Source organism: Dipodomys merriami, unplaced genomic scaffold (genome assembly GCF_024711535.1).
Source record: "Dipodomys merriami isolate MVZ:Mamm:240054 unplaced genomic scaffold, mDipMer1.0.p SCAF_59, whole genome shotgun sequence".
In the NCBI taxonomy this organism is placed as follows: domain Eukaryota; kingdom Metazoa; phylum Chordata; class Mammalia; order Rodentia; family Heteromyidae; genus Dipodomys; species Dipodomys merriami.
In genome coordinates, this window is record NW_027206168.1 from 377,654 (window position 1) to 384,899 (window position 7,246).

The 7,246-nt window shown below is 40.9% G+C and overlaps 1 pseudogene; it reads left to right on the top strand.

The window, feature by feature from the left end:
- The first annotated feature begins 906 nt into the window (after positions 1 to 906).
- LOC138813146 (RNA-binding protein with multiple splicing 2 pseudogene) lies at positions 907 to 2,291 on the top strand (annotated as a pseudogene).
- The last annotated feature ends 4,955 nt before the right edge of the window (positions 2,292 to 7,246 follow it).

The following is a 7,246-nucleotide window of genomic DNA, read 5'->3' on the forward strand; positions in this document are numbered from 1 at the left end:
TCGATATCTAACCTAATATCCTTTTATAAATAAGGAACTAAGGGGTTTAAAGCAGCTAGCACTTATAGACAGATGTAGTGTTTTCACACATAGGAAGTCTGAACCTTCATGAATAACTCTACAAGGTAATTTTCCCATATTAAGATGAAGAGACTGAGGTGTAAAATGAAAAGTGGCCAGGATTTGAACCCCATAGGAAGGTTCATGCCCTGAGCACTACAGAATTTTCTGCACTTCTGTGAACAAACCTGCAAATGTTGGAGATTCTCAGCTTGGGAAGCTATCTGTCTTCCCACTTTTCCTCTTCTTCCATTCGCTCTAGACTTCCTTGCATGTGTCCCTCTCCAAACGAAGAAGAGAAAAAGGTGTTGTCACATTGCTGAATTCGAAAGGCACTTAATGAATAATTGCCTTTCAAATTTAAGCATCTTTTGTCTCTTGTGATTCCTTTTCCTGTATTTGTTGGAGGGAAAAGATATTTTTAAATTAATGCACCAAACACTTTAAAAAAAAAGAATAGGGCAGCAGGGTGCAACAAGACTATAATCCTAGCTACTTGGGAAATAGATCTGAGGATCATGGTTTGAAGTCAGCACAGATAGAAAAAGTTCATGAAACTCTTATCTCCAATTAGCCACCAGAGCTGTGGCTCAAATGGTAGAGTGCTAGCCCTAAGTACAAAAACTCAGGGACAGCACCTAGTCCCCAGGAGATATGTGCAAACATGTACACACACACACACAGAGAGAGAATAGGACAATTTTTTTTTCATTTTAAAGAGAAAAAAATCATGTTAATCTATTTTTTTCCTTTAGCTTTCCATGGTTACTTATTTATTTATTTTTTATTGTGAAAATACTGTACAGAGGGTTACAATTACATGGGCAAGATAATGAGTACAACACCATGAGCAGCGGCCTGAAGCCAGACGGCGAGCTCGGCCCCAGCGCGGGCTCCCGCACGGGCTCCGGCGGCAGCCTGGAGGAAGAGGTCCGGACACTGTTCGTCAGTGGCCTCCCCGTGGACATTAAACCCAGAGAACTTTATCTACTTTTCCGGCCATTCAAGGGTTACGAAGGGTCTCTGATCAAGCTCACCTCCAGACAGCCTGTTGGTTTTGTAATCTTTGACAGCCGGGCAGGAGCCGAAGCAGCTAAGAATGCACTGAATGGTATTCGATTTGATCCTGAGAACTCACAGACCCTGAGGCTAGAGTTTGCCAAAGCCAACACCAAGATGGCCAAGAGCAAGCTAATGGCAACACCAAATCCTGCCAACGTTCACCCCGCCCTCGGAGCACATTTCATCGCACGGGACCCCTATGACCTGATGGGGGCTGCTTTGATCCCTGCATCCTCAGAGGCCTGGGCTCCTTACCCTCTGTACACCACAGAGCTGACCCCGGCCATCTCCCATTCAGCATTCACCTACCCTGCCGCCACTGCTGCTCTCCATGCTCAGGTGCGCTGGTACCCCTCCTCTGATAGCGCCCAGCAAGGATGGAAGTACCGCCAGTTCTGTTAGTTTTTTTGGTCTTGTTCACCAGGGAGTTGGTTCTGGGACTGTGTGGTGGGGCCAGAGCAGGACCCGGACTTCCGTTCCCCGCAGCTCGTGCACAGCTGCCGCTGCCCTGCCGACACTGTGAATCTTAAGCCTGCCTCAGTGGACCCCTCTCCCCTTCCTCAGTCCTGCTCCGCCCCACCCCACAGCCTGGCTCCTAAACCTTCCAGGCCGATTGGGGAACTTCTGGCTGAGACACCCCAAACCCTGCTCAGAGGCCTCCCTAGGACCCCAGCCTGGCCTGACTTCCCACACAAACTCCCTTCCATAGCTCTCCCCTCAAGGGAACGAGGCGTTTTATTTTGCATGTCCTCTGGCACAGCTTTAAGACACTTCAAACTTGTGTATATGTGAGTGTACACGCTGTTCCCACACTGTCGCCATAGCAACAGGTCCTGGCACTCAGGGTTCACCATGCCTGGTCCTCTCCACACCCGGCCTCCAGACCCACCCTGAGCCCAGTGGCCACTTCTACCCTGAGGGCCCAGCGCCCGCACCGTCCCCCAACAAGTCCAGGCTTGACCATTCCCCCAACCCCCCCCACCTAACATGTACACCGTGTGCACCTTTCATGCCTCGTCCCAGACCACCTTCCCTTCACCATCCACCAGCCCCACACGCAGAGTCCTCCCTGGCCTGCTCCTCCCCAAGCCTCCAACCAAAACGTGAAAGTATTTTTGTACCCCGTGTAACAAAATATTTATGCATCATAAAGGACTTTTTCATGTGTACCGTTAAAGAAAAAAAGATAATGAGTACATTTCTTATCAAGCATTGTAGCCTCCTCCTTTGTTTCCCCTTCCCATCCCTTCCCAGCCTCCCTCTGCCCCCCCATCCATTCCTCCTCCCCCCCCACCAAAGTTGTAAAGTTCGTTTTCAACATAACAACTTGTACATCTCATTGTTGCAATGGGTCCACCTGTATCCCAATTTAAACGATTTGTTTTTTCCCTTCCCCTCCACAAATTATACCAACATCAAATACAGTGAAAGCAGGGGTTATACCATGGGGGAGGGACATACAAAGCAACAAAGAAATAATCTTATAAATGTGTTAGAAATAATCGCATGAAAGAAAAAACATTTGAATACATATCTTAGGGTTCATTTCCATAACATCAACTTATCTGACCTTTTCTGCTTGTCTCAGACATATACTAGTTATTGCAAATAAGGGAAACCATTGGACCTATGTTTCTTTGGGCCTGGCTTACTTCACTTAAAATAATTTTTTCCAAGTCTTTCCATTTCCTAACAAATGGGGCAATGTCATTATTTTTGATAGAGGCATAGAATTCCATTATGCGTATATACCACATTTTCTTGATCCATTCATCTACTGAGGGGCATCTGGGTTGGTTCCATATCTTAGCTATGGTAAATAATGCTGCAATAAACATAGTCGTGCTGGTAGCTTTAGTGTGGTCTTGTTTGTGAACATTTGGGTAAATGCCCAAAAGTGGGATTGCTGGGTCATAGGGGAGCTCCATGTAGAGTCTTTTGAGGAACCTCCATAGTGCTTTCCAAAGTGGTTGAACTAGTTTACACTAGCACCAACAGTGCAGTAAGGTTCCCTTCTGTCCACATCCCCTCCAGCATCTGCTGTTATTAGAGTTCTTGATTATAGCCATTCTAACTGGGGTGAGGTGGTATCTCAATGTTGTTTTGATTTGCATTTCTTTTATGGCTAGGGAGGTTGAGCATTTCTTCATGTGTCTATTGGCCATCCTTCTTTCCTCTTCAGAGAAGTTTCTCTTTAAGTCTTTAGCCCACTTATTTATTGGACAGTTGTTTCTTTGAAGATTTGTTGTTGGGGGATTTAATTTTTTGAGTTCCAGGTATATTTTAGATATGGACCCTTGTCCATTGTATGGTTAGTGAAGATCTTCTCCCAATCCGTGGGCTTTCTATTGATCTTGCTAACTATGTCTTTTGCCATGCAGAAGCTCTGCAATTTCATGCAATCCCATTTGTCCAACCTTTCTTTGACTTGTATTTCTGGGTCTCTATTAAGAAAATTTCAGCCTGTGCCAAGGAGACCTAAGGTTTCTCCTATTCCATCCTGTAATGTTTTCATGGTGTCTGCTTTGACTTTGAGGTCTTTGATCCATTTGGAGTTGATTCTGGTGCAGGGTGATATATAAGGATCTAGCTTTAGTTTTCTACAAGTAGTTAACCAATTTTGCCAGCACCATTTACTGAAGAGACTGTCTTTCTTCCATTCTATTTTTTAGCTCCCTTATCAAAGATTAGATGGCTATAGGTCTGTAGGTTCATTTCTGGGTTTTTAATTCTATTCCATTGGTCCTGAGGTCTGTTCTTGTTCCAGTACCAAGCTGTTTTGATTACTATGGCTTTATAGTAGAGTTTGAAATTTGGTATTGATATTCTTCCAGCACTGTTCTTTCTGTTGAGGATAGTTTTTGCTATTCGGAGTCTTTTATTGTTCCATATGAATTTTTGGATTGCCTCTTGTATTTCCTTGAAGAATGAGGTTGGAAAATTGATAGGTATCTCATTGAATTTGTAGATAGCCTTGGGAAGTATTGCCATTTTCATGATGTTGATCTTTCCAATCCAGGAACATGGGAGTTTTTTGTTGGTTTTTTTTTTTTTTTTTGCCACTTTCTAAGTTCTGTTTTGATTTCCTTTTTAGGACAAATTCTTCTTCTTTTTTTTTTTGGGTCCAGTTGTGGGCCTGAACTCTGGGTCTGGGCACTGTCCCTCAGCTCTTCAGCTCAAGGCTATCGCTCTACCACTTGAGCCACAGTGCCACTTCCAGCTTTTTGTATTTAGCTTATGTGGTGCTGAGGAATCGAACCCAGGGCCTCAAGCATGCAAGGCAAGCGCTCTACCACTGAGCCACCTTCCCAGCCTAGGACAAATTCTTATGGAGACAAATATAAAGAAGAATTTTACATCTATCAAGAATTCAAGGTTTATCCTATAAAATTAAGAAGAGTAGGGGAAGATGTTGGTAAGGAAGGGATAGATAAGAATGTTGAACAAGAAAAACCACAAAATCCTAAAGTATTAATTGAACAAGAGAAAAGGGGGAAAGGTATATTATTGTATCCCTGTGAACACTTCTTGGAAATAGATACTTTAAAATTTGAAGTGTTAAATACTATGAAAGCATTGAAATATATGAATTAATTAGGCCAGTGCTACAATCTAGGACAAGATTCCCAGAGGGTGCCTGAAACTTCAGATGGGACTATACCCCATATGCGAATGTAAATAACTTCTCATTGTACCATATCTATCTGCCTTTCTTGTAATGACAGAAGATGAGGCTTCTCTCCACATACATACTAGCCTGCATCTCTACTCTTGGGCCTGGGTGCCATTATTCAGGTAAGAATTGGCCAATTGGACACAATACTGCAATACTGTGACAGTTAACCTAATAAACAAGATGGCTACTAAGTGACTCATGGGTGAGTAGCATTTACTGCATGGATGCACTGAATAAAGGAATGCCTCATGTCTTCAGGATCAGCATGGTACAAGATTTAGTCACAGCAGCTCCTCACACAAACAAAGCAGCAAAAACTTATGAATTGATCATTTCTAGAACTTTCCATTGAATAGTTGAAAACTGAGGTTGAACCTTAGTAGCTAAAAGTCCTGAAAAGGGAAACCCAGGTAAGGATAACTACTGGAGTCTATGCTAACTATAATGATTGAGATATGGAAAAAAATTAGTGCAACCAGAGAAAATGACTAGTGAAATTGGCTTGTTGAGACAACTGCAGAGATGAAGCTACTATTTCAACTTAGGCTGCTTGTCACCACCTACCTTCTGATGAATCAGCGCAATTCTTATCTCCTCTGAGAAGCTCCCAGAAGGGTAGTGTTTACAGGGACTTGGGGAGTTGTTGAAAGGAGTCATTTGCAGTTAGGTTTTTCAGCCTCTTTTAATATGAAAACATAAAATACAAAAGCTCCTGGCTGTATTTTCCATTGCCCATCAAAAAATTAGGGAAGAATTGGGATGTATCCATGAATGCCACTTTTTACATAGCCAAAATCTTGACAGCAGAATAATCTCCCATACTATTTGAATGTTCTGGATAATAAGTATATCCTTTAATCCATACTAACAAGAGTAATATTTGATAAGTATGTCCCAGGTGGTGTATTAGACATGTCAGCTCAATTATTCTTTCAACATTTCAAGTGATGAATAGGTTAATATCTCCTTTAAATATATGGACAAAGGGAATTTAAATTTGTTTTTTTCCCCACCCAGTTATTCTTTATGTGACAGAACTCTTTTTCACTTTTCCCATACTTATCATTTATGAGGTCATTGAAATTGTAATTGAACATACAGAGTTCAAAGGAATACAAAAAAATATCAGCCCTATTGGAAATCAAATAACATTCCTAGGTCTGACTGAATAAAGAGAAGAAATTCAAGGATGTCAAACATCGTGAGAAATAAAAATTTCAAGATAGCACCCTTTATTCTAGAGTGAATTTGATGAACTTTCAATAAAAGAGAAAATAAAACAAAATACACATTGGTTCATTGAAATGAGACAAACATGGGATGGAAATGGAGGGGGAAAGACTGTCAGATAAACAAATCAAAAGAGAAGATTGATGATATCACAAAAAGTGGTAAGTATACCAATTGATTACAGTATGAACAATATTTATCTCCAAAAGATAAAATTAGGAAATGAAGAGTAACTTACAAAAACTATACATTATCCTAGAATGGCAGGAAAGAGAAATGTTAGTTTAAAAAAATGATGACAAAAATGGAGAACAAAGAAATACTGAGCATACAAATCAATGTTTGGTGTTCCTGAGTTCTGTTCCAGAACAAATGTAACAAAAACAAGAATCAATTTAAACTCCAGGAAAACTTGCTTGAGTTGAACAGAGCAAAATTAACACATAAAATCTTCACATTACAAGAAGTAGACGTACAGAAGACAATTATTAATAAGCAGAAGGTACTCACAAACATCAGGTAGAGAGGAAAGGCTGCTTAAATAGGAAGAAAAGTCAGTTTAATTATTTTTCAGACTGTTTATTGCACTGTTTGCCCAGGCTGGTTTTGAACCTTTATCCCCCTGCATCTACCTTTCAAGTAGCAAGGATTATAGGCATGTGCTACCACACGCAGATTGTTTGTGAGATAGTCTTGCTAACCTGTGTCCAGGCTGGCTACAAGCCAAAATTCTTTGGGTAGCTGGGATTACAGGTTAGTGCTATCACGTCTAGCCACAAAAGACTGAATGAACTTTTGCCAGGAATGGTGTTTCATCCTGTAGTCTTAGCTACTTGGGAAGTGGAAACAGGAAGATTGTAGTTTGAGACAAGCCTGGGAAAAGTTAGTGCAAAGGCCTGAGTTCAAACTCTAGTATCACACGGGGGTGGGGGGGGGGAAACAGAAGAAAAAGGAGAAAGAAAAGAAGCACCAGAGAACACAAATTAAAATGCTTAAGGTTGAATCAAACATAGCAGTTACATCTTAATATAAAAGAAACATGCTCATTTATTCATAAATACATACAATGTGGTTAAAAAACCTAATCTATCATTGAGCTATCATCTATTCTATACCCTATTAACCAATATACATTTATAGAAATGAGCAAATTATAAAAAATTTCAATATTTTCACAAAAGCATAAATTTAATAAATCTTACTTTCTGGCTATAATGT